Here is a 26,789-nt window from a genome sequence, read left to right on the forward strand (position 1 = left end):
ACCCCTATTTTTCTCTCTATTTTAGGACTGATGAGTCTCCAAATGTCGCCATTATATTCACCATGGATATACTAATATTACAAACGTTAGTTGGGGATCGGAAGACCCTGGCGCCCCACACATCCACGTGGCCACACCCACAATTAATTCACACAATGCCCGTGACCTCACCACGTACATATTGCACCACTTTGAATTAGATCTACGTCATGATTAGATCAATTTTGATTTATTAAAGTAGTAAGGACTTCATATATTTTGTCCAACATACAAAACTTTGGGGTCCCCGTTTTTAGGGTCCCGTTTTACAGATCGACCTAGGGTAATCTGTAAAACAGGGACCCTAAAAACGGGGACCCCTTAAAATCACCCCATAAAGCTTTTGACAAATTTCTAGGGGGTCCCCGTTTTTGGGGTCCCCGTTTTACAGATTGACCCAGGGTAATCTGTAAAACGGGGACCCCAAAACGGGGACCCCTATTTTTTCACTCTATTTTAGGACTGATGAGTCTCCAAATCTCGACAAAATATTCACCATGGATATACTAATATTACAAATGTAATTTATGAAAGTAGTAAGCACTTCTTATATAATTGTCCAATATACACAATTTTGGGGTCCCCGTTTTTAGGGTCCCCGTTTTACAGATTGACCTAGGGTAATCTGTAAAACGGGGACCCCAAACTGGGGACCCTTAAATCACCCCATAAAGCTTCTGACAAATTTTAGGGGTCCCCGTTTTTGGGGTCCCCGTTTTACAGATTGACCCAGGGTAATCTGTAAAACGGGGACCCCTGGAAAACGGGGACCCCTATTTTCTCTCTATTTTAGGACTGATGAGTCTCCAAATGTCGCCATTATATTCACCATGGATATACTAATATTACAAACGTGAGTTGGGGATCGGAAGACCCTGGCGCCCCACACATCCACGTGGCCACACCCACAATTAATTCACACAATGCCCGTGACCTCACCACGTACATATTGCACCACTTTGAATTAGATCTACGTCATGATTAGATCAATTTTGATTTATTAAAGTAGTAAGGCCTTCATATATTATTGTCCGACATACAAAACTTTGGGGTCCCCGTTTTTTAGGGTCCCCGTTTTACAGATCGACCTAGGGTAATCTGTAAAACGGGGACCCCAAAACGGGGACCCCTTAAAATCACCCATAAAGCTTCTGACAAATTTTAGGGGTCCCCGTTTTTGGGGTCCCCGTTTTACAGATTGACCCAGGGTAATCTGTAAAACGGGGACCCCAAAAACGGGGACCCCCTATTTTTTCACTCTATTTTAGGACTGATGAGTCTCCAAATCTCGACAAAATATTCACCATGGATATACTAATATTACAAATGTAATTTATGAAAGTAGTAAGCACTTCTTATATAATTGTCCAATATATACACAATTTTGGGGTCCCCGTTTTAGGGTCCCCGTTTTACAGATTGACCTAGGGTAATCTGTAAAACAGGGGGACCCCAAAAACTGGGGACCCCTAAAATCACCCCATAAAGCTTCTGACAAATTTTAGGGGTCCCCGTTTTTGGGGTCCCCGTTTTACAGATTGACCCAGGGTAATCTGTAAAACGGGGACCCCAAAAACGGGGACCCCTATTTTTTCACTCTATTTTAGGACTGATGAGTCTCCAAATCTCGACAAAATATTCACCATGGATATACTAATATTACAAATGTAATTTATGAAAGTAGTAAGCACTTCTTATATAATTGTCCAACATACAAAACTTTGGGGTCCCCGTTTTTAGGGTCCCCGTTTTACAGATTGACCTAGGGTAATCTGTAAAACGGGGACCCCAAAAACGGGGACCCCCTAGAAATTTGTCCATACATACAAAACTTTGGGGTCCCCGTTTTTAGGGTCCCCGTTTTACAGATCGACCGAGGAATCTGTAAAACGGGGACCCTGAAAACGGGGACCCCTTAAAATCACCCTATAAAGCTTCTGACAAATTTCTAGGGGTCCCCGTTTTTGGGGTCCCCGTTTTACAGATCGACCTAGGGTAATCTGTAAAACGGGGACCCCAAAACGGGGACCCCTAAAATCACCCCATAAAGCTTCTGACAAATTTCTAGGGGGTCCCCGTTTTTGGGGTCCCCGTTTTACAGATATAGTACCGAACCCTCCCCAAACCTTTACGGTCTTTTAGTATGCTCTATTTAAGAAATATTTATTCCATGGTGTCATTTCAGCACTTTATAAGAGTCAAAGGACCATGCATGTAGGGCATACCTTCGACAAGGGTGTGTACAGTGACGGGGTCTTCTAATGAGTATGTTGTACTCCTCAGAAAAAGGTGATGAAGAGGTGATCTAGCGAGTATCAAAGCCGTGAGAACACATCATCACTTTAAAATTAATTAATGAATTCCCGATTGAATTACATTCACAATACGCGGACATTGCTTACAGTCTAGGTTAGTAGAAGGAAAGCCCGCCTTACGAAAGGTGCACCACTGAAGATCATGGCCAGTATACGAAAGAGTTTAAAACAAACAAAGTTAGTTCACAGTTTCTAGGAGATTGTAAGAAATGATTCCACAAATCAACAACACAATCAATTCTTATGCATTGTACATTCTCGATGTAGGCCTAAATGTATCTAATTGTGGACTAGAAATTTTCGATAAAACCAGCAACGCCAACCGGGCAACGCCTATGAATGTTTCTTTCTTAGGGAGTGTTCATAAATACTTTTGTAGGGGGGCTGGAAAATATGTAGTGGGTCATAAAATTTTAGGAGTTCTGAATGATGGGGGGGGGGTAAACAAGTTTTGGGTGTATGAACAGGTGGGGGGTAGTTTTGGGCACGTAGAGGGCCAAGGGGGTGTAAAATCTTAAGCAACATTAGTCCTGAAGCAAAAAAATACCAAATAGCCTGAAATTTTTTCGAACGCTACGCGCGCAAATGTTCCGATAAAACCATAACAAAAGTACATTCCAGATAAGGGTATTTGATCAGGCATGTCAGGTGCTTTATTTTGATAAGTCATATAAAGTATGAAGTGTTAACAATTGTCTTGTTGTCTATAACTTAATTTTGAGGTTTGTGTCAGTTCCTTCTGGTCTGCTATTTAAATATCTAAAAAGCTGCAATATCTTTGCTCTAATTCTTTAGTGTTGACAATTTTTACAATAATGTTTCATGCAGTACAGATTATTAATTTATTATCACTATTCTATTTCTCTTTCTTAAATTTTATATTCATAGATGTGAATTTCAACAGGTGGATCCTTCTCTTCAGAATTCCCGCAATTTTGTTAAACTTAACAACATTGAGTACAAAATTGCTGAGAAAAATGGCAATCTTGGCAAGCACTTTTCTTTTCTTTCGACAGTAATTTGATTGCCTCTTATATTATGTATAGCCTATATCATGGCTAGATTGTGTAAGTGTGTGTGAGTATAATATGAATCGTTTTTCTTGTTTGTCTTCTGTCTTTTGTATGTTTTGTATGAGTGAGAGTGATCGTTGTCTTCGTCAATAGTCTTTGTCTCGTCTCTCTTTGTACCTGTTGCTCAAAAAGATTTTATGATTATATGTAATTGTTCATGATTGTTGGGAACTGATGCCTCATTATGTATGTTTTTTCTCCTTCCATCAGTTCCAAGCACAGGGAATAAAAAAATATTATCACTAATATATACATGTACAACTAAATCATGTTGCATTACAATTATAGACTGAGGAAGCTTGGAGAACAGGGGTAGGCCTACACGTTTCCACCCCCTACTTTTTCCAATGGGGACATCCCCCTAAAAATCCTATTAGGATAAAAAAAAAGAAGCAATAATTGCCCTATGCAACTTTTTAGCACATCGAAAAGCATTGTGTTCTGGGCCCAAATAGGTCAAAATTGCACAAATTTGCGCTTCGCGATCATGCGAACTTGAAATAAAAAAATAAAAAACACCATTTCGGCAGTAGTATAGCCACTGGGCATGGGGGAAAGCACGGTGGCGTAACTAGGGTCGGTAGCGCACGAGGCAAAAACAAAATTGGCGCCCCTACCCCTTGAGAATTTCAGTTAATTCTTGAAAGAATTTGGACAAATAAGGCCTACCGCTAATTAATTTGGGTTACTAGAAGTTGAATATCGGTCTTAAAGTGTTCTTTCAATTGATTTTGTGTTGAAAATTTTGACTTTCATCACTTGGAGGGGCGCAGAATCGATGCTGGCCCTGGCTGAATTGGTCAATTTGGCGCCCCTAGCGGTAGCGCCGGGGCATGTTGCTCCAGCCCCCCCCACCAAAGTATTTATGAACACTCCTTATTAAGCACCAGCTAGCATTCACTACAACAGCATACGCCATAGGCCAAGTGTTTTTAAAATGCGTAAAAAACAACTTGATTTTAATGCTAATTTATTGCACATGATGAGGAAGTCTGATTACCTTTTTGAAATAACCCAATGGGCGGGTTTTCAATGAAATATTTTTGGTGTAAAATCTGAAGCTTCCTAGCGGTAGGCCTATCGCTGCGGCATGGTTTCTGTGACATCGGAAGAGCGACGGGTAGTGTGAGAGTGTCGTTCTCGGGGGCCGGCGAATATTCAATACAACAGCATACGCCATAGGCCAAGTGTTTTTAAAATGCGTAAAAAACAACTTGATTTTAATGCTAATTTATTGCCCATGATGAGGAAGTCTGATTACCTTTTTGAAATAACCCAATGGGCGGGTTTTCAATGAAATATTTTTGGTGTAAAATCTGAAGCTTCCTATGTAGGCCTATAAAAGAATATATGAATATTAACTGCACATCATATATAACGATTCGTGATACCCAATTGTGGTACAGTTGATGTCGTTCAGATTCAGATTATTTTTTATTATTTTATATACGCCAAAATTTTTGTTGAATTTTAGTGAAAATAAAGATTGAAAAGATGACGAAAATTCTATTAAAAATTACATTAGACCCCGCCAAAGATTACTGTTTCATATCTAATCTAATCTAATCTTTTCCTGAAATAAACTTTGGGGTTTTATAGTGTAGATTTTTTAATATAAATTATGGTCATAAGCAAGATCAGACCTACCAAATGTGTAACAACCAGAAGTAATTAAGAAATAATTAAGAAATAGCACACACTGCTGTGTGTAGGTAAGCACAAAAGTGGTCAAATTCTTATGTATATGCCTATTGTGATTGTGCAAGCGTGACCTTGTGTGCAGATACACTAAGGGCGAATTTCTCGACGGGTGGCTTAGCAATTGGCTTGTCTAGCCTCAAGGCTTAAGAGGTCGTAAGACCAGGCTTAACTGAAAACCTATTTCCCGAAGCACGGCTACCATAGCCTCGAGGCTTCGTTAGCAATGGTTAGCCCGTGGGCCAGGCTTGTAGGATTAGCCCCAGGCTTCAGTAAAATTTGCATTTCTCGAAATCAGTCTTCTGTAGCCGTAGTCTACGCAAGCCTGTTAGACCAGGCTTACAGCGGCTTTTCTTGGCCCTGCCCCAGAGCAGGTCTTAGGCCTTGGTCTATTTCAATTTACAAATTATTTAAATTGTAACGAAAAGTTTATCTTTCATATTTTTGACGGTCTTTCAATTACCATGAGTAAGCAGTCGCGTAACTGGGGGGGAGCGGAGGAGCTCTTGCACCCCCCAATGAAAAGGTAAATTAGGCCTACTTCTGAGAGTTATTAATTAAGCTCATATTTGGTCATTTTAACCTTAAAAACTCAATTTATAAGGTTAAATAAATTGCATTTATCCCACTTTTGTACCATTGGTCCATATGTCACCAGCTTTAATAGCTAAAATATGGCATTGTACCATTTTTTTTTCAATCCCCCCCCTCCATGTCAAAAAGAAATCTACGCCAATGTTCCGGGGACACATTCCAAGCAGATCCCATAACTCCTCAGACCCACTTCACCCCTTACAAACCCAAACAGCATGAACGATGCCTGCCCCTCATTTATTATGTTTTGCCCCGCTTTCCCCACCCCACTCCAAATGAAAATGTCTAGTTACGCCACTGTGGGTAAGTAAGGGAGCGATCGTTATTTATGGCAGGGGGAATGGGTAAATTTGTGGTCTTGAGGGGGAACCTGACATTTTAGTTGAACCAGGAGGGGGATTGTTAAATTTTAAATGGAGAAAATTGGGAAAACAAGGGGAACGCGAAAAATTTTTAACAACGAATATAATTAAAAAATTCTTTCATCATCATCATGATCATCATGATCATCATGATAATCATCATCATCATCATCATCATCATCATCATCATCATCATCATCATCATCATCATCATCATCATCATCATCATCATCATCATCATCATCATCATCATCATCATCATCATCATCATCATGAAGACCTATATGATACCACCTGTCCCTATCCAAGCCTTAATAGTTTGATACTCGTACTTTTCATAAGTAGGCCTATTACAATATTATTTTGGAGTGCCTATATTATACCAGGTTGGACATCAATTTAATACAATAGAAGATGAATGACAAAATTGGTAAAGATATAGTAAATATTTGACACGAAACAATAATGCATGCAGTATTAAAACTGAATTTACGGATAAGATGCATATAATATTGCTATATCTTCTACTTAAATAATTATAAATATTGTACCAACAGATAACTTCATGTGAGATCTGAGAAGACTACTGATATCAGCAGTAGATATCACGTTGGTTGCTTTCCTTTTTAGGGGAATCACAGATTCCTTTCCATAGGCTTACAGTTTTACCCTTTTTGGCATGCAAAGAAAAAAATCACGAGTATAAAGCATAGACGTATCATTCATACAAGTTGGACTCATAAAAAGTCAAGTGGAAATAAAATAATACATAAAAGACACAAAACAGACACAATATTCTTGCATCAAGTTGTGTATACGGTATAAGCCCAAGCACAAGACCGCGGGTCCAGGCTAGTCTTTGCGCCGGGAACATTGCGATAATGAGACGGCAACCTTGTTAGTACGGTAAACCGTGAGGACCACAGCTTATGTACATCTACCTCCAACAGCCTATACAATTAAGTCGCTGGTTGAAAGGGACGAGGTTGTCAAGCGTTAAGCCTAAGACAAGGTTGAATTTGCGTTGAAGAAATCCGGCTAGAGTTAAGACACTGCAATTTCAGCTTTTCCATCTATATCTATTATGAAGAAATCTATATTTTTGCTATCATGAAACCCTAGAATCGACATTGAAACTTAAATGTCATTTAAAAGATTCATAATGACAACATTTAACATAATAAATCCCCGGAATAAATCTGATGAAATATAATGTAGGCCTATAATACTATACATGTTAACTATAGAAATCAAAGTGTATTACATGCTTTGTCTATTGGTCCATTGTTAAATATCTCTGAACAAGCATCTTGGAAAATGGACTGATCTGGTAAAAATGGTCTCAAAAATTTTGAAAGAGCTATCCACTTTGTTTTTTCAGCACTTACTGCCAATCCCATGTTCATTAATATGTAAAAGTGTTTAAAAACAACAGTGCCAAAATACTGTTACTACAGGGGCAATTTAAGCAGAAACTTGGCTTGTAATCACTGTTGAAGTCAACCTTGAGTAGTGGACTGATCATGGAAATCATCTCACTCTGAACTCCTGGTGCATTTTTTGTCATCCTAGAGATGTTTATTTTGAACTTTATCATTTGTTCATTTCATATGATAGCGTTTTGGCCGATTTTTTTCACACTTTTCACATCCAGGCGTGCGTTTAACAAACTTTCACTCACTCTCATAGGAAACCATTATACATAACATTACTCAACAACAAAAACTTGATTCACAAAAAATAGATCCTTACACAACTTAATCGATGCCTCAGCGACATTGCTTAGAGTCTCGGCTTTTCTGTGATACCCTATTTGTTGGAATTATCTTCAAATTCTCTTAGAAAATTTAAAATAGGTGAGGCTGCATGAGCTCCCGGAGGGGCCACTTACATTATGTGATGGACACCATGCTCATGACAGTATGGACTCTCGAAACGCACCCTAAACGAGTATTACTCAGCGCGTGCAAAACATACCCTAAACAAGTATTTTGCCATTTTTTAACACTATAAAGTAAAAATTCATGTTCATACTTTTGTTTAATATAAGTAGTTTGATGTTCCTTAATGTTTTACCCTACGATTTGTTCTGATAGAAGCCAAACATAGCCTATTTCACCCTTTTTTTTATTTTGCCATTAAACTTTAGTACCCTAAAAAAGCCAAGTATTTTGCATGGAAAAGTATACCCTTTTTCCCGATTTTGGCAATTCTGGCATCCTTTGCACTGTACGCGCGTACAACGCCCGTTCGTGAAAAACTACCCTTTTTACGCGTTTTTGTACACGAGCATGGTGTCCACCTTGTAATGGCAGTGCCCCCCCCCCGGGCATGAGCTCGGTTGTTACGCATTACAGGCCCATAGGAGCGCTTCGTTAAGAAATTAAGTGCTAATTAAACAGCTAATTAAGAATTTTGTTTTTGTTTTTTTGGCTGAAATATATACCTTAATATCTTATTAATAAATAGAAACAATTAGATCGATGTTAATAATAGTTTAGACTGAATTCTACCAATTAAAAGATCAGTGGTGGGTACATAATGCAATTGGTAGGTCTAATGTTGCTTATGACCTTATAAAACATCGAACCTGAGACCATAATACCTAAATATGACCTCCGGATAATAATGGTGATGATAATGAGGAGGAGGAGTGACAGACAGGCCTACAGGAAAAGGAGGGGGATGATGATGATCATCATGATGATGGCGACGATGATGACATGGATATATTGGCCTATAAATATAAATGTTAGTTCTTCCGCTTGTTTTTGAGATTTTTTATTTAGCCCAGCCAATCATGGTTACCTGAGGGGGGGGGGGGGTGATGATGATGATGATGATGATGATGATGATGATGATGATGATGATGATGATGATGAAGATGATGATAGGGCGATTTCACGAAAGGTCATTAGTTCAATCTGCAAACATTTTGCTCAAAATTAATTTGATTACGCGATTGCCTGTTGCAACATGGTTTGATTACACCACACAGTGATTACACCATAAGATTACACACGTCTTGGTGAATATTTCTACATCTCCCTTTCAAGTTTGCCGCGTGTGTCATGTCTGCATGTTTGTTTACATTGTTGAGCAACTTTATGAATGAAACAAATTTCCAGGCGCAGACCGCGACCGTGCAGCTCACCATGAGCAAGATTGCATGTTACTGTGGTGAGGTCACGGGCCTTGTGTGAATTAAAAATAGGGGTCCCCGTTTTGGGGTCCCCGTTTTACAGATTACCCTGGGTCAATCTGTAAAACGGGGACCCCAAAAACGGGGACCCCTAGAAATTTGTCAGAAGCTTTATGGTGTGATTTTAAGGGGTCCCCGTTTTTGGGGTCCCCGTTTTACAGATTACCCTAGGTCGATCTGTAAAACGGGGACCCTAAAAACGGGGACCCCAAAGTTTTGTATGTTGGACAAAAATATATGAAATCCTTACTACTGTAATAAATCAAAATTGATCTAGTCATGACGTAGATCTAATTTAAAGTGGTGCAATATGTACGTGGTGAGGTCACGGGCCTTGTGTGAATTAATTGTGGGTGTGGCCACGGGGATGTGTGGGGCGCCAGGGTCTTCCGATCCCCAACTCACATTTGTAATATTAGTATATCCATGGTGAATATATTGGCGACATTTGGAGACTCATCAGTCCTAAAAAAGAGAAAAACAGGGGTCCCAGCTGGGGTCCCCGTTTTACAGATTACCCTGGGTCAATCTGTAAAACGGGGACCCCAAAAACGGGGACCCCTAGAAATTTGTCAGAAGCTTTATGGGTGATTTTAGGGGTCCCCGTTTTTGGGGTCCCCGTTTTACAGATTACCCTAGGTCGATCTGTAAAACGGGGACCCTAAAAACGGGGACCCCAAAGTTTTGTATGTTGGACAAAAATATATGAAATCCTTACTACTGTAATAAATCAAAATTGATCTAATCATGACGTAGATCTAATTTAAAGTGGTGCAATGTGTACGTGGTGAGGTCACGGGCCTTGTGTGAATTAATTGTGGGTGTGGCCCACGTGGATGTGTGGAGCGCCAGGGTCTTCCGATCCCCAACTCACATTTGTAATATTAGTATATCCATGGTGAATATAATGGCGACATTTGGAGACTCATCAGTCCTAAAATAGAGAGAAAAATAGGGGTCCCCGTTTGCGGGGTCCCCGTTTTACAGCTTACCCTGGGTCAATCTGTAACACGGGGACCCCAAAAACGGGGACCCCTAGAAATTTGTCAAAAGCTTTATGGGGTGATTTTAAGGGGTCCCCGTTTTTGGGGTCCCCGTTTTACAGATTACCCTAGGTCGATCTGTAAAACGGGGACCCTAAAAACGGGGACCCCAAAGTTTTGTATGTTGGACAAAAATATATGAAGTCCTTACTACTTTAATAAATCAAAATTGATCTAATCATGACGTAGATCTAATTCAAAGTGGTGCAATATGTACGTGGTGAGGTCACGGGCCTTGTGTGAATTAATTGTGGGTGTGGCCACGTGGATGTGTCGGCCGCCAGGGTCTTCCGATCCCCAACTCACATTTGTAGTATTAGTATATCCATGGTGAATATATTGGCGACATTTGGAGACTCATCAGTCCTAAAATAGAGAAAAAACAGGGGTCCCCGTTTTCGGGGTCCCCGTTTTACAGATTACCCTGGGTCAATCTGTAAAACGGGGACCCCAAAAACGGGGACCCCCTAGAAATTTGTCAAAAGCTTTATGGGTGATTTTAAGGGGTCCCAGTTTTGGGGTCCCCGTTTTACAGATTACCCTAGGTCGATCTGTAAAACGGGGACCCTAAAAACGGGGACCCCAAAGTTTTGTATGTTGGACAAAAACATATGAAGTCCTTACTACTTTAATAAATCAAAATTGATCTAATCATGACGTAGATCTAATTCAAAGTGGTGCAATATGTACGTGGTGAGGTCACGGGCATTGTGTGAATTAATTGTGGGTGTGGCCACGTGGATGTGTGGGGCGCCAGGGTCTTCCGATCCCCAACTCACGTTTGTAATATTAGTATATCCATGGTGAATATAATGGCGACATTTGGAGACTCATCAGTCCTAAAATAGAGAGAAAAAATAGGGGTCCCCGTTTTCGGGGTCCCCGTTTTACAGATTACCCTGGGTCAATCTGTAAAACGGGGACCCCAAAAACGGGGACCCCCTAGAAATTTGTCAAAAGCTTTATGGGGTGATTTTAAGGGGTCCCCGTTTTTGGGGTCCCCGTTTTACAGATTACCCTAGGTCGATCTGTAAAACGGGGACCCTAAAAACGGGGACCCCAAAGTTTTGTATGTTGGACAAAAATATATGAAGTCCTTACTACTTTAATAAATCAAAATTGATCTAATCATGACGTAGATCTAATTCAAAGTGGTGCAATATGTACGTGGTGAGGTCACGGGCCTTGTGTGAATTAATTGTGGGTGTGGCCACGGGGATGTGTCGGCCGCCAGGGTCTTCCGATCCCCAACTCACATTTGTAATATTAGTATATCCATGGTGAATATATTGGCGACATTTGGAGACTCATCAGTCCTAAAAAGAGAGAAAAAATAGGGGTCCCCTTTTGGGGTCCCGTTTTACAGATTACCCTGGGTCAATCTGTAAAACGGGGACCCCAAAAACGGGGACCCCTAGAAATTTGTCAGAAGCTTTATGGGGTGATTTTAAGGGGTCCCCGTTTTTGGGGTCCCCGTTTTACAGATTACCCTAGGTCGATCTGTAAAACGGGGACCCTAAAAACGGGGACCCCAAAGTTTTGTATGTTGGACAAAAATATATGAAATCCTTACTACTGTAATAAATCAAAATTGATCTAATCATGACGTAGATCTAATTTAAAGTGGTGCAATATGTACGTGGTGAGGTCACGGGCCTTGTGTGAATTAATTGTGGGTGTGGCCACGTGGATGTGTGGAGCGCCAGGGTCTTCCGATCCCCAACTCACATTTGTAATATTAGTATATCCATGGTGAATATAATGGCGACATTTGGAGACTCATCAGTCCTAAAATAGAGAGAAAAATAGGGGTCCCCGTTTTGGGGTCCCCGTTTTACAGATTACCCTGGGTCAATCTGTAAAACGGGGACCCCAAAAACGGGGACCCCTAGAAATTTGTCAAAAGCTTTATGGGGTGATTTTAAGGGGTCCCCGTTTTTGGGGTCCCCGTTTTACAGATTACCCTAGGTCGATCTGTAAAACGGGGACCCTAAAAACGGGGACCCCAAAGTTTTGTATGTTGGACAAAAATATATGAAGTCCTTACTACTTTAATAAATCAAAATTGATCTAATCATGACGTAGATCTAATTCAAAGTGGTGCAATATGTACGTGGTGAGGTCACGGGCCTTGTGTGAATTAATTGTGGGTGTGGCCACGTGGATGTGTCGGCCGCCAGGGTCTTCCGATCCCCAACTCACATTTGTAGTATTAGTATATCCATGGTGAATATATTGGCGACATTTGGAGACTCATCAGTCCTAAAATAGAGAAAAATAGGGGTCCCCGTTTTCAGCTGGGGTCCCGTTTTACAGATTACCCTGGGTCAATCTGTAAAACGGGGACCCCAAAAAACGGGGACCCCCTAGAAATTTGTCAAAAGCTTTATGGGGTGATTTTAAGGGGTCCCCGTTTTTGGGGTCCCCGTTTTACAGATTACCCTAGGTCGATCTGTAAAACGGGGACCCTAAAAACGGGGACCCCAAAGTTTTGTATGTTGGACAAAAACATATGAAGTCCTTACTACTTTAATAAATCAAAATTGATCTAATCATGACGTAGATCTAATTCAAAGTGGTGCAATATGTACGTGGTGAGGTCACGGGCATTGTGTGAATTAATTGTGGGTGTGGCCACGTGGATGTGTGGGGCGCCAGGGTCTTCCGATCCCCAACTCACGTTTGTAATATTAGTATATCCATGGTGAATATAATGGCGACATTTGGAGACTCATCAGTCCTAAAATAGAGAGAAAAATAGGGGTCCCCGTTTTCCAGGGGTCCCCGTTTACAGATTACCCTGGGTCAATCTGTAAAACGGGGACCCCAAAAACGGGGACCCCTAGAAATTTGTCAAAAGCTTTATGGGTGATTTTAAGGGTCCCCGTTTTTGGGGTCCCCGTTTTACAGATTACCCTAGGTCGATCTGTAAAACGGGGACCCTAAAAAGCAAGGACCCCAAAGTTTTGTATGTTGGACAAAAATATATGAAGTCCTTACTACTTTAATAAATCAAAATTGATCTAATCATGACGTAGATCTAATTCAAAGTGGTGCAATATGTACGTGGTGAGGTCACGGGCCTTGTGTGAATTAATTGTGGGTGTGGCCACGTGGATGTGTCGGCCGCCAGGGTCTTCCGATCCCCAACTCACATTTGTAGTATTAGTATATCCATGGTGAATATATTGGCGACATTTGGAGACTCATCAGTCCTAAAATAGAGAGAAAAAACAGGGTCCCCGTTTTCCGGGGTCCCCGTTTACAGATTACCCTGGGTCAATCTGTAAAACGGGGACCCCAAAAACAAGGACCCCTAAAATTTGTCAGAAGCTTAATGGGGTGATTTTAGGGGTCCCCGTTTTGGGGTCCCCGTTTTACAGATTACCCTAGGTCAATCTGTAAAACGGGGACCCTAAAAACGGGGACCCCAAAATTGTGTATATTGGACAATTATATAAGAAGTGCTTACTACTGGGTCAGTCCATGTCGAAACAGATTGAGTGTACACCCACCCTCTTGGATTTTGCTCTCCTTTGGCTCAGGGGTACCTTTCATGGATCCCTAGGTGAGGTCACAAGAAAAAAATTTCGTTTGCGAATGGCGGGCAATCAAAGTTTGGCGACCTCGACCAAAATTGTGAATTTAAGGGTCCAAATGACAAAGTGCTCTCTTTGAGGGCACTTTCTTCTTAATTTAATCAGTTGTGATCCTCTTTTGAATGTGGTCACTCACTGGCTGTGTCTGAAATACCTAATGCCAAAAAGATAGATTTCGGAATTTCGTTGGGATTTCAGAGGGGTCAAAATCAGCACTTCGTACTGTTCAATCAAATTATCTTGATTTTGAAGGACCCATGATAATGTCACAGTGCACTTATAGGTCCTAATTATGTTCAGAATGGATTAACCATATGCCAATGTCTATGAGCAATTAAAAAAAAAGAGAAATTTCTAGACCCCTACAGAATTTTAGGCCACCCCTAAAGTGGTCCAGCCACAAATGGCACTTAAAGTCGGCAAATTTTGACCCCTAATAACTTTAGGTGTACACCAGATATGAATTTCTAGTCTTTTGCATCTGAAAGAACGTAGTTTAATGTTACTAGGAACATAAGATTTGTTTTGTATTTTTTGTGTTTTAGTATTAAGTTGACGCTTTCAAAAATAGTCATTTTTGCCTAACATACCATGCATACAGGATACGGTACAAAATGCCAATTTTAGTATGATATTTTTTTATATTTTGATCACTTTATAGCCATTTGTATTATTTATCCTGATATTTCAAGTTGCTCTTGAGTCAAGTAATAAGAAAAAACTACTTTCTAATCCTCTGTATGGATTTTTAAGGGGGTCAAAAATGCACTTCCTGGCGACGATGCACATGCAAAGTACAGGTTATGGGGGTCAAATTTTCAGAATGCTCCCAATTATGTCAAGTAATATATCAAATTACTCGTATGGTCATGAGGATACCAAAAATGTATAGTTTGTTATGTGTCAGACCTTTCAGGAGGGCGCTATGACGAAAAATGTTCATAGGTCAACGACCTTTTGAAAGTATCAACACACAAAAAATACAAAACAAATCTTATGTTCCAAGTAACATAAGACTACATTCTTTCAGATGCAAAAGACTAGAAATTCATATCTGGTGTACACCTAAAGTTATTAGGTGTCAACATTTGCCGATTTTAAGCGCCCTTTGTGGTTGAACCACTTTCGGGGGGCCTAAAATTCTGTAGGGGGTCTAGAAATTTATATTTTTTTGCATTGCTCATAGACATTGGCACATGGTCAATCCATTCTTAACATAATTAGGACCTATAAGTGCACTGTGGCATTATCATGGGTCCTTCAAAATCAAAGATAATTTGATTGAACAGTATGAAGTGCTGATTTTGACCCCTCTGAAATCCCAACGAAATTCCGAAATCAATCTTTTTGGCATTAGGCATTTCAGACACAGCCAGTGAGTGACCACATTCAAAAAGAGGGTCACAACTGATTTAATTAAGAAGAAAATGCCTCTCAAAGAAAGCGCTTTGTCATTTGGACACCTTAAATTCCCAATTTTGGTCAAGGTCGCCAAACTTTGATGGCCCGCCATTCGGAAACGAAATTGAATTTGAATTTTTTCTTGTGACCTCACCTAGGGGTCCATGAAAGGTACCCCTGAGCCAAAGGAGAGCATAATCCAAGAGGGTGGGTGTACACTCAGTCTGTTTTGACATGGACTGAGCCTACTTTCATAAATTACATTTGTAATATTAGTATATCCATGGTGAATATTTTGTCGAGATTTGGAGACTCATCAATCCTAAAATAGAGTGAAAAATGGGGTCCCCGTTTTGGGGTCCCCGTTTTACAGATTACCCTGGGTCAATCTGTAAAACGGGGACCCCAAAAACGGGGACCCCTCAAAAATTTGTCAGAAGCTTTATGGGGTGATTTTAAGGGGTCCCCGTTTTTGGGGTCCTCGTTTTACAGATTATTCTATGTCGATGTGTAAATCGGGGTCCCTAAAAACGGGGACCCCTAAAATTGTGTATATTGGACAATTATATAAGAAGTGCTTACTACTTTCATAAATTACATTTGTAATATTAGTATATCCATGGTGAATATTTTGTCGAGATTTGGAGACTCATCAGTCCTAAAATAGAGTGAAAATAGGGGTCCCCGTTTTTGGGGTCCCCGTTTTACAGATTACCCTGGGTCAATCTGTAAAACGGGGACCCCAAAACGGGGACCCCTAAAAATTTGTCAGAAGCTTAATGGGGTGATTTTAAGGGGTCCCCGTTTTTGGGGTCCCCGTTTTACAGATTACCCTAGGTCAATCTGTAAAACGGGGACCCTAAAAACGGGGACCCCAAAATTGTGTATATTGGACAATTATATAAGAAGTGCTTACTACTTTCATAAATTACATTTGTAATATTAGTATATCCATGGTGAATATTTTGTCGAGATTTGGAGACTCATCAGTCCTAAAATAGAGTGAAAAATAGGGGTCCCCGTTTTGGGGTCCCCGTTTTACAGATTACCCTGGGTCAATCTGTAAAACGGGGACCCCAAAAACGGGGACCCCTAAAAATTTGTCAGAAGCTTTATGGGGTGATTTTAAGGGGTCCCCGTTTTGGGGTCCCCGTTTTACAGATTACCCTAGGTCAATCTGTAAAACGGGGACCCTAAAAACGGGGACCCCAAAATTGTGTATATTGGACAATTATATAAGAAGTGCTTACTACTTTCATAAATTACATTTGTAATATTAGTATATCCATGGTGAATATTTTGTCGAGATTTGGAGACTCATCAGTCCTAAAATAGAGTGAAAAAATAGGGGTCCCCGTTTTTGGGGTCCCCGTTTTACAGATTACCCTGGGTCAATCTGTAAAACGGGGACCCCAAAAAACGGGGACCCCCTAAAAATTTGTCAGAAGCTTTATGGGGTGATTTTAAGGGGTCCCCGTTTTTGGGGTCCCCGTTTTACAGATTACCCTAGGTCAATCTGTAAAACGGGGACCCTAAAACGGGGACCCCAAAATTGTGTATATTGGACAATTATATAAGAAGTGCTTACTACTTTCATAAATTACATTTGTAATATTAGTATATCTATGGTGAATATTTTGTCGAGATTTGGAGACTCATCAGTCCTAAAATAGAGTGAAAAATAGGGGTCCCCGTTTTGGGGTCCCCGTTTTACAGATTACCCTGGGTCAATCTGTAAAACGGGGACCCCAAAGTTGTATTTCGGAGTCCCACGACCACCCCGTCAGTAGCTTTATGGGGTGATTTTAGGGGGTCCCCGTTTTCGGGGTCCCCGTTTTTGGGGTCCCCGTTTTCGGGGTCCCCGTTTTATATACTCCCGATGTGTTTCGTCATAGATAAATGGTTTCATGCATGGAAACGTATGAATTGTTTATCAAAAAAAAAGAAAGAAAGGAATGCAGCGCAGTCTAATTACTGAGATACCTTGCATTATTCTACAAGATATTTTTAGTGATTACAAAGCAAAAGCATTTGCAAAAGAAGCTCGACTTGGAGCTACTTAGGTTCAAAGGTCGAATTTTATTCCAAGGTCTAAACTGGATGTATATATTCACTCAGGTGTACCTGAGCGAAAATCAGACTGCAGGAAAGTATATGTGATGAAACTGGTCATTTTTAAGTGGGAAATATGCCATTATCCTGCATGGGGGCAATGCAAAATGTGCCCTTGTAAACAATTCCGTCCGACATACTGGTTTTCATGTCGGACGGAAAAAAATGTTGCCCTTAATTTGTCCAAAAGGTAATTGACTAAAACAACTATTGATTCATTTTGCTACATTAAATTCATGGATACTTCACAGGAATAAATAAATACAATTTTGAGTAGTTTTTTACAGGAAAAACTTCTAGGAAAATGCATGCATGTCGGACGGAAAATTTAGTGTTTACATTTCTAAAATTGCAAGTTGATGACATATGGTTTTAATTTTTATATTTATCAACTTAGTAAGGTGTATATTTATTGTGCAAGTACAAAGAAATAAAACAATTGAATTATAAGTGCTCAAGGAGCCCCTGTTATTTGTTTCCAAAAATTCCGTCCGACATGCTTGCGTTTTTGTATAAACATCAAAATAATTAAGACTAAATTTTGTAGTTTTCACAAGAAAAATATTATTTTATGAAAGGATAGATATGAATCTTACATAAAATGTACTGTAACTTCATTTAGAAGGAAGTTTCAAAATTGAGCAAGTTGATGACCCATTTTTAAACAGGCCCTATAGAATAAGTGCGCCCACATGATCCCACTTTTTTTTTACTTGCAATCAGTTATACATAAGCCCCTTTAGCCATCATCCAAAATATAAGATGGAATCATGTTGGTGCACATTTTTATTATGGGTCAAAGTTCCACTTTTATGCCGGGCTTTTATGCTGCACATAGGCAAATATGCATCACTTTAGCACAAAGCTTGACCTTTGACCTCTTTTATATTAGTGCGCCCACTTGATCCCAAATACCTGTTACTTTTTTTTTTTGTCTACCAGTTGCCAAAGAAGCTAGACAATGAAAAATAAAATTGGGATCTTGTTGGCACATCTTTTATTGATGCAGTAAAAAGCCCACATTGTGCTACGCGTCATTAATGAGGGGAAAAAAGGGCAGTTATTGACCTCTACAATGAGGCACAGTGACATCGCCCCGATATCTTCATAGTAGAAATCGCCATGGTAGGTTGAATCCACAGCCACCTATGACCATTTTATTCGGACCTTATGAGATGCATATTATTAGCGAAGTGACTTGACTAAGGCTACTGTATAGACGGGGTAATTGATTTCTCGCTCTGTGAGCAAGCTTGTATACGACATTGCGGTCAATGGTTATACTCTCTCCACTTGAGTGAGTGCCGCTATAGCTGTAGTCCATATAGGACCAACGCAATATAAAATTGAGAGTTTTGGTCAAATTTTGACTTCAAAGCGCACGGCCAATTTTCAAAGCGCACGCTAACGACTATAATATCTGTTCAACACGTATTTTCAAGTGTATGAGACCACATCTGGTTTCTTGAGAAAAATTCATTTATACGGGAGATATTCATCATTTTGTAACCCAGTATCCGAAGATTTTCGTCTGATATCAAAATCGTGCATAGCAATTCACGTGTATGGATCCCGTGTATTCATTTTAATGTCTCTGCTGCACCAAATAATTATTAGCCAGGCGATGTCGGTGTGTGAGGCTAAGTCCATTTTCAAAAACTCAGAAAAATATGAAGATCAAGAGATCCCAAGCTAATTTTTTCAGTACTTGCAAAGAATTACCTCTTCTTTGAAGAAATGCTATTTGGTGTATTTGGCGTATTCCTGGACCTAGCTTTAGAGCTATTAATGCTACAATCATTCATGTTGACTTTTTTTTTTTTAAACAACATTTTGTTTTTTTAATATGCAGTTATAATTTATGTTCATGTCATAGTCTTTTAATGATTTCAAATCCAATGTATTTTGAAGTCACTAAAATAATAGACTATGACATGAACACAAGTTATAACTTTGCATAATGAAGACACAAAATGTTTTAGGGGCTTTTATTTTCAACCATGAAAGATCTTAGCATTTAGCTCTAGCTAGGTCCAGAGATACTCCAAATCTGAAAAAAAAAATTGAATTTTACTTATTTTTAAAAAAAAAAAAAATTGGTCAGGCCTTAATCTGAGGAGCGGGCGGTGGAGGACAAACAAACAACTTTTTTTTTTGGCCTTGTAAAGGGCGTGTGCATCAACCAAAGCAAGGGAGTGCAGGGAGATTCTTCCTGGTTGAAGGTACTAGTAATCTAGTATACAGGGATGTGCCATGGTTTGGGGGTACCTTTTCAGCGATTTTGGTATATCAATGAGTGGAGACCAACTGACCAATGCGCCCAATTGGGTGCATATGGTCAAAACTGCCCCTAAAATGATCTGGAATACTCTGCCAACCCACATTAAACTAAGTACATCTTTAGCACAGTTTAAAAGTTCTTTAAAAGCTCATTTAATGAAAGAAGCATTTTACTGATGTGCATCACCATATTTTGTTCAACTATTGATTGTTGTTCATAATGTAAATTAATTTTTATTATGTAGTTTAAGTTAATCTCTGTATCGCGCCTTGAGCGCCATTGATTTGGTGGAGATGTGCGCATTAGAAATTCACATTATTATTATTTAATATTGGTGGGTGGTAAAACAGCTATAAAAAGTACACATTTTATCAAAGACCCCCCCTCCCAGTGGGAGTGCTGTACCTCTCTAGAAGCTAAATAGCCAAATTTGTTCAAAGACATTTTGTATTTTGTATTATATAACTCATGAATACAAAGTTTCTTGTCATTTGATTGGCCAACTACTAATGAAATTTCTGCTATTTTTAACGGCCAGCTCTTGCACTCCGCATCTGTGCAATAGTCATTTTTCCATTGCACAGACGCTGAGTTGCCATAGCAACGCTGTCAGACGTTAGAGCGTATAGCGTGAAGTTTCCACTTCGACTTGCTAATTATAGGTGCGGGTGTTGCTTCTAAAATAAATATCGCATTTAGATATCTTTTGATTTATTTTGTGTTCCTGGTGATTTATAAAATTAAGTGGAAGCAAGAACTTAAGATAATGAGTTAAAACAAATTTTGAATGTTTTATTTGTTCAATGGAAAAATATTTGCATTCTGTGAAATGTGAACTGTTTTATTCAACTCGGTAAAAGCCTTGTTGAATGGAACATTCCATATTTCACTTCATGAAGATATTCATACCTTTGAACTTGTAAACATTCAATGCTTGTATACTAATCATTTATCATGTTTATAGTACTTTAGGCTAGGCCTCCCATGTAATATTGGGGTAGGATTCTTACATATTATCATGATTATGGTAAGTGCAGCCCAATTTCAGAAACCTAAAAAACATGTTTGTTCTTGTAAAATGTTGCCACATTTTAAGATCTTATTTTTTTTTTTTTCACAACTAGGTTTCAGTGATGTCAACTTGAAGTGAACTGTACAGTTACCACTTTCAGGAGATGTTCATTGTGACTTCAAATCATGGTGTATAGAGAACTCAACTTATTAACTGTGAACCTGACTGAAACATCAAAAATCTGGTATGTACAATGAGTTTAGTAATCTTTTTATTGGCTAATAAAAGGATTAGGCCACAAAGGTCTAATGTAAATGAATGTATACCTCACTTTAAATGGTCTATTGAAGGTCCAGAATACTTAGTCATTGATCCCTGTCTAGGTTTTCACAAGTTGCACTTGCAGCTCAGGGGCTATTTTAACGTGCCTCCTGGCACTTTCGTGCAGTGAGATTAAAAATATATATACGCCATTAAGATTCAACACTGTGTTTTGGGCCAAAATATTACTTGCTAACTTTTGCACGCTTTGCGCACACTGCTGGTCCATCAAATACCAGTCGTCACCTTCATTTTGAGCAAAAATAGTATAAAATTGAACATTTTTCGTGTGCTTCGCGCGAAAATGTCCCAGTAGCATCGGCACAAATTATGCTTGTCCTCGTTAATGCTTCAACATCTTATGTTCCGGTTTGAGGCCAAAATCATGACAATTGTTCAAACTTTTAAACCCATTTTAAAGAGCACACCGCTAAATCAACGCGTCATTCGTGTAACCCTAGTGATTAAAAATACAAAAACTTTTGAGGTATTTTGGGCTGCTCTTTGGACTAAGATAACCAAAGAGGGAGTGGCGTGTTATTGCTTAAATAAAAGTGTAAAGCCTATGCATGAATTTGAATCGCCATTGCCAAAGTCGCATTTGTACAATTATCGAGAAAATCGGTCCGCGAATTAAAAAGTGGGCAGAAACAGGTTTCCAGCCTCGAGTTCAAGCCAAAAACAGTGAGGGTGTTGGTTACAATCAATCAATCAATCAATCTTTTATTTTTCATCAATCTCATAAAGCAAATAATGTAACAACAGAGGTAAATTAAATTATTGCACATTAACAAGTATTGATGAAGGCAGGTACATCACAAGGCCAAGAGGCCTGAAAACGATGTACCACCTTATAACATATAATTGTAATTGTACATTAAATAATCAAAACATTAATTATACACAAAAACATAAAAACATACTAAGAACCCATCTTAAGTTATAAAAATGCAAATTAAAGCAACAAATAATTTAGCAGTGTTTGATAATACATTATGGTGAATTGTGTACAGAGTCGGCAAAAACAAGAAATTATGAGATTATGAGAGGTATTAATTAGATTTTAAATACCTTATAATGCTATTTTTGAATTCGTTTACGGGCTTGTACCGGGAAAACGATAATGTAAAACATTCATCGATTTGTAATTGACTGGTTCATATTATCAAATATCTGAGATATTGCCCAAAAGGCCTCCAAACGAGTGAAAATTGACATTTTACGTGTATTTCAATGGGGTGATTAATTATTTATTATAGTGCGCTACCTAGTATCAAAATTGGCCACTTTCGCGTCGTGCTTTGCGTGCATTTGTTCCGGTAAAGTAATTGTAGGCCATGAAGTAGGCCATTGGGTCGACTTGGAAATATTATTGTGCTCCCCTTGGCCCAATAGCAAGGAGGTAGCCTGGAATGGCATGTAGGCGATAATGAGGCAAATTGATAACCCCTCCGGCTCAATATCGGGACAAAATCGATCAAACATACAGTACAGTGGATCTGGACCTCTTCTTTTAAATATTCACCATAATTATGGAAAACTTGGTGTGAAAAACAGGCTTACACATGTAACAATGGCAAATGCGCCTTTTCTAAACCTATGCTCGAGGAATCCCCTTTTAAGACCATATATAATAATTAAAAAATTGAAAGATTTTGTCAATGCGCAAAATTTACCCTCATTATTGCCATATTAAAATTTAGTATTATAATGAGGGAGGGAAGTTTCGAGCGCTAATCGCGTCATAAATTGTAGGGTATGAGCCTCCACCACATGTGTTGATGGATTGTAGACATCCCCGGGGCTCCTAATACCAGGACAAAATTAACCAAAAGCTGTAATGTGCATCTTTTTTTGGCCAGGTTTTATGCCACAATAATTATCCACATTTGGCTCATTTTAACATTAAAATTGCAAATTTTCGCGCTTCGCTCGCATTAGTCCCGGTAAACTAATGGTAGTGGCGTATTAGCGGGTCAATTTCAAAATGTTGCCGCTCCCCACCTGGCTGGTCAAGATGAGAGACTTTAACGCGTGATTTTTAAAAAATCTCGAGCACAGGCAGCGGAAGCGGGGGGAGGGGACTTCCACCTAAACATTCTAATAAAAGAAAAATTAAAGCAATATTTGCCCTGTGAATCTTCCCTTCTAGTCCGAAAAATACTGTGTTTTGGATCAAAACACAGTATTCGCACGCATTGGCCCCACAATGCCAAACTTCACACCTTCAATGGGGGCTAAAATCAAACCGGCACAAAATATGCTTGCATCTCTAAATTCTAATACTTCCGCCACCACTGCTTACCAACGTGCAGTGACTTTTTTCGCCTAAAATAGCCCCTGTTGCAGCTACCTACTTGCAGCTGAATTGTACTTAGCTCTGTATAAATATGCACAAATCAAATGTGCGAAATTCAACATACAGTAGTCATATTATTTCAACTTTACTGGATAATAAATTGAGTATCATAAAAGCATTCAAATTTCATAGAATCATTCTTTTTCTAACTTAGCAATTTGGGGCCTGGAGATAGAAAGTTAGGGCCCTGTGATAGTAACTTAGTAACTTGGGCCCGACTTAGTAATTTGGGTCACTGACTTAGTAACTCAAGGCCCAAACTTAGTGACAAAGGGCCCCAACTTAGTAACTCAGGGCCCCTAGTTACTAAGTCGGGCCCTAAGTTACTAAGTCTGGGCCCAAACTACTAATTTGAGGCCAAAACTACTTTGTGGACTCAGTAGGTTGTTCAATTTAATATTGGTGAGAAACATGTATTAAATTTAAACATTTTTAATTGATATTTTGGTTTATTTTACAGATAATATTTGTACTGGAACTGGAAGGAACCACCTGCAGCAACACAGCAGCAAGCTAAAGCAAGAGAAAGATCGAGATGATGATATGTGTAAACTTCCAGGATCTGTGGTGTAAATCAAATTTAAATTTGAGGGAAAAACAATTGACAGAAAAAGACAACTTGTCAACAACATTGCAGGTAGGGCCTAAATGTAGGCCTACCTATCAATTAGGCACTAGTAGACATCACCTGATGAATTTGACCGACAGGGTTCTTCAAAACATTTTGTGCAATGATGTGCCACTGCCACACAGACTAATGAATGCTGACATTTAAAAAAACACACCAAAATTTGCCTAAATTAGGTGCTTTTAAAATTTGCAATATAATACACATTTTATGGCAAATGATTAAAAATTGATATACAACAGTCCTCGAAGTAAACTTTCTAAATCTAATGATATGTACTTAAAGTATATGTAGCTGGGATGAAAAGCCGACGATCCATTGAAAATTTTGACCGTTCGTAAATTTGTATTGAAGATATGGATTTTTTTCCCCAAAACACAAAAAATAGGTCTTTTCAAATTTTTGATATATAACTGTCCTCGAAGTAAATTTTATAAATCTAATGATATATTCTTAAAGTGTATGTAGCTGGGAGGAAAAACCGACGATCAATTGAAAATTTTGACCTTTTATATTGAAGATATGGACTTTTTTCCCAAAAAGCCCTAATTTTTTTGTGTTTTGGAAAAAAAAAATCCATATCTTCAATACGATATCAAAATATCAATTTTAATGATTTGCCATAAAATGTGTATTACATTGCGAATTTCAAAAAATCAAAATTATTTGATATCAGAAGGACATTCTTCGTATTCAGAATGCAATTCGATATGTCTAATGTGCTCTAATGTCCCACAATAAATACTGTCCAAACGTTCATACCCCTTCCCTTAAACAGGGAGTTTTCTTCCATTATTCACCCCCAAAGGGAGGAATAATTTTACCTCTTTGGGGGGGCTGGGGGAATGTTGTGTTATTGATTGTAAAAAAGAGAAGAAAAAAATCAACAGGATTCAAAGAAGATTCAAATAAAATGAACTAATTTGGTGAAATAGATAGTCACTGTCTGGCAGTAACTGCTCTACAAGGTACCTGAATCAAGTGTCATTTAGGGAAGAATTATAATGGGTTCAATAGCATTATACATGTAGCAGAGTGGTCTCTTGGCTTTTACCCATCCCCATCCCAAAAATAATTATTTTGAGGGAAACCAGGGATGCTTTAGCATAAAAATGGACGAGTAATTCTTCCCTGCCTGGGCAATATAGTGACTTGCGGTCATACTATAGGAAAGGTAATAATGCACACAAAGATTAAAGGGAGCTGATTCCTGCTTCGCATATTTTCTTTTCAGTTTGGACACCTAACTTTCTAGGGAAGCATTTGGGATTCTAAGTGAAGATAGAACTGGGCCAGAGTAATGGAAGACATATTCGTCCACGCCCGAATTCATCGATTTGTAATATTTATCAATACTAAGATATATTCTTTCACTTGATCTGTTCAAATACAACTTGCTAATATTTACTCGTATTTTTGCTTGATTTATTTCACTCTTTTCAACTCTAAAAAGTCACATGGCTCAAGGCAGCTTAGTAAATTGGCGGGAAATAATGAGTCAGAAATGCGCGAATGCAAAATATTGTGATTACGCGCGCGAATCGCGTTGCGTGACGCGTTAATGCCAGCAAATGTGTGTAAACAAAACCAAAAATTTTCAGTCAAAATGCTGTTTAGATTTTTTAATTATTTTGAATTTTGAAAGCAGACATTATAGATTCATTGGTGCAAAAAGATGCATATTTAGACCGTGCACCAGATACAGCTTTTACAAGCGTGAAAGTCTTACCGTTTAAAAATATAAGGACGTTTTGTGCATAATTGTGACATTTTTTACTAAAACGTCGATTTCTCAGAGTTCACTTTTGACAATATTGCACAATTTTGTGACAAGATAACTCAAAAAATATACAAGCAAAAGGTAAACTTTTGCACTATCGTTTAGAGTACATCAAAGTCTAGGGAAGGTTTTCTCATTTTTCAAAATATTTGTTTTAAACAAAATATACACCATTATGTGCAATTTTTAGCTTAATAGAGTAACAAAATTGCTTTTTTCAATTTTTCGAAAAAAGAGACAAATTTCAAAAATATATAACAAAAACCTTCCCTTAGTTCATGTCTCTTCATAAAAAGCGAACGGATTTTTTTCTAAATTGTCACAAAATAATTGGGGTAAAAAAGTGAATTTTTGTGATTTTTTCAAAAACTCGAGATTTTTGAACAAATCTGACGTCACCATGGATTCCTTGACTCATTTCCTTTCTAAAAATGTATAGTTTTATATACTTTGGACATACAATTCAGAAATAATGATGCTCGAAAAGGTCCATGTTCTCTCCCATTACTCTGGCCTTAAGGGGTACTACACCCTGTCCAATTTTGTGCCTATTTTTGCATTTTTCTCAAAAATTATACCCATTGGTGACAAGTAAGATATTTATATTATAGGGGCCAGGAATACAACTACTGTACTGAAAATTCAGCATTTCAAAGCAAGTAGTTATTGATTTGTTTTCCCTCATTTTTTATTGTAACTCCACAACTGTTGTCTGTGCAGAAATAAAATGTCCAGTGCAGTAGTTGTAGTCCTTGCCCCTATAATATTATCTTACTTGTCCCCAATGCGCTATCATTTTAAAAAAAAATGCAAAAATGGGCACAAAATTGGGCAGGGTGTTATATTTCTTAACAGCTCTATGAACATGATGAATATTAACTTGTCCAAGTTTGTCTTCCCTTTAAGCTTCAGATCCAAACCATTGATTATCCTTCCCTAGATGAGTGGCAATCTCGAAACTCTGCTACAG

The 26,789-nt window shown here is 38.7% G+C and overlaps 1 long non-coding RNA gene across 2 annotated transcripts in view; it reads left to right on the plus strand.

Moving 5' to 3' along the window:
- Window positions 1-24,595, plus strand: part of LOC140167883 (uncharacterized) — a 77,018-nt gene extending 52,423 nt beyond the window's left edge. For both annotated transcript variants that reach the window (XR_011861086.1, XR_011861085.1), the window contains exons 2-3: window positions 20,844-20,975; window positions 23,872-24,595. This is a non-coding gene — a long non-coding RNA (uncharacterized lncRNA). The remainder of the gene's footprint in view (window positions 1-20,843; window positions 20,976-23,871) is intronic.
- Window positions 24,596-26,789: the final 2,194 nt, after the last annotated feature.

This window comes from Amphiura filiformis, chromosome 13, assembly GCF_039555335.1.
Source record: "Amphiura filiformis chromosome 13, Afil_fr2py, whole genome shotgun sequence".
In the NCBI taxonomy this organism is placed as follows: Eukaryota; Metazoa; Echinodermata; class Ophiuroidea; order Amphilepidida; family Amphiuridae; genus Amphiura; species Amphiura filiformis.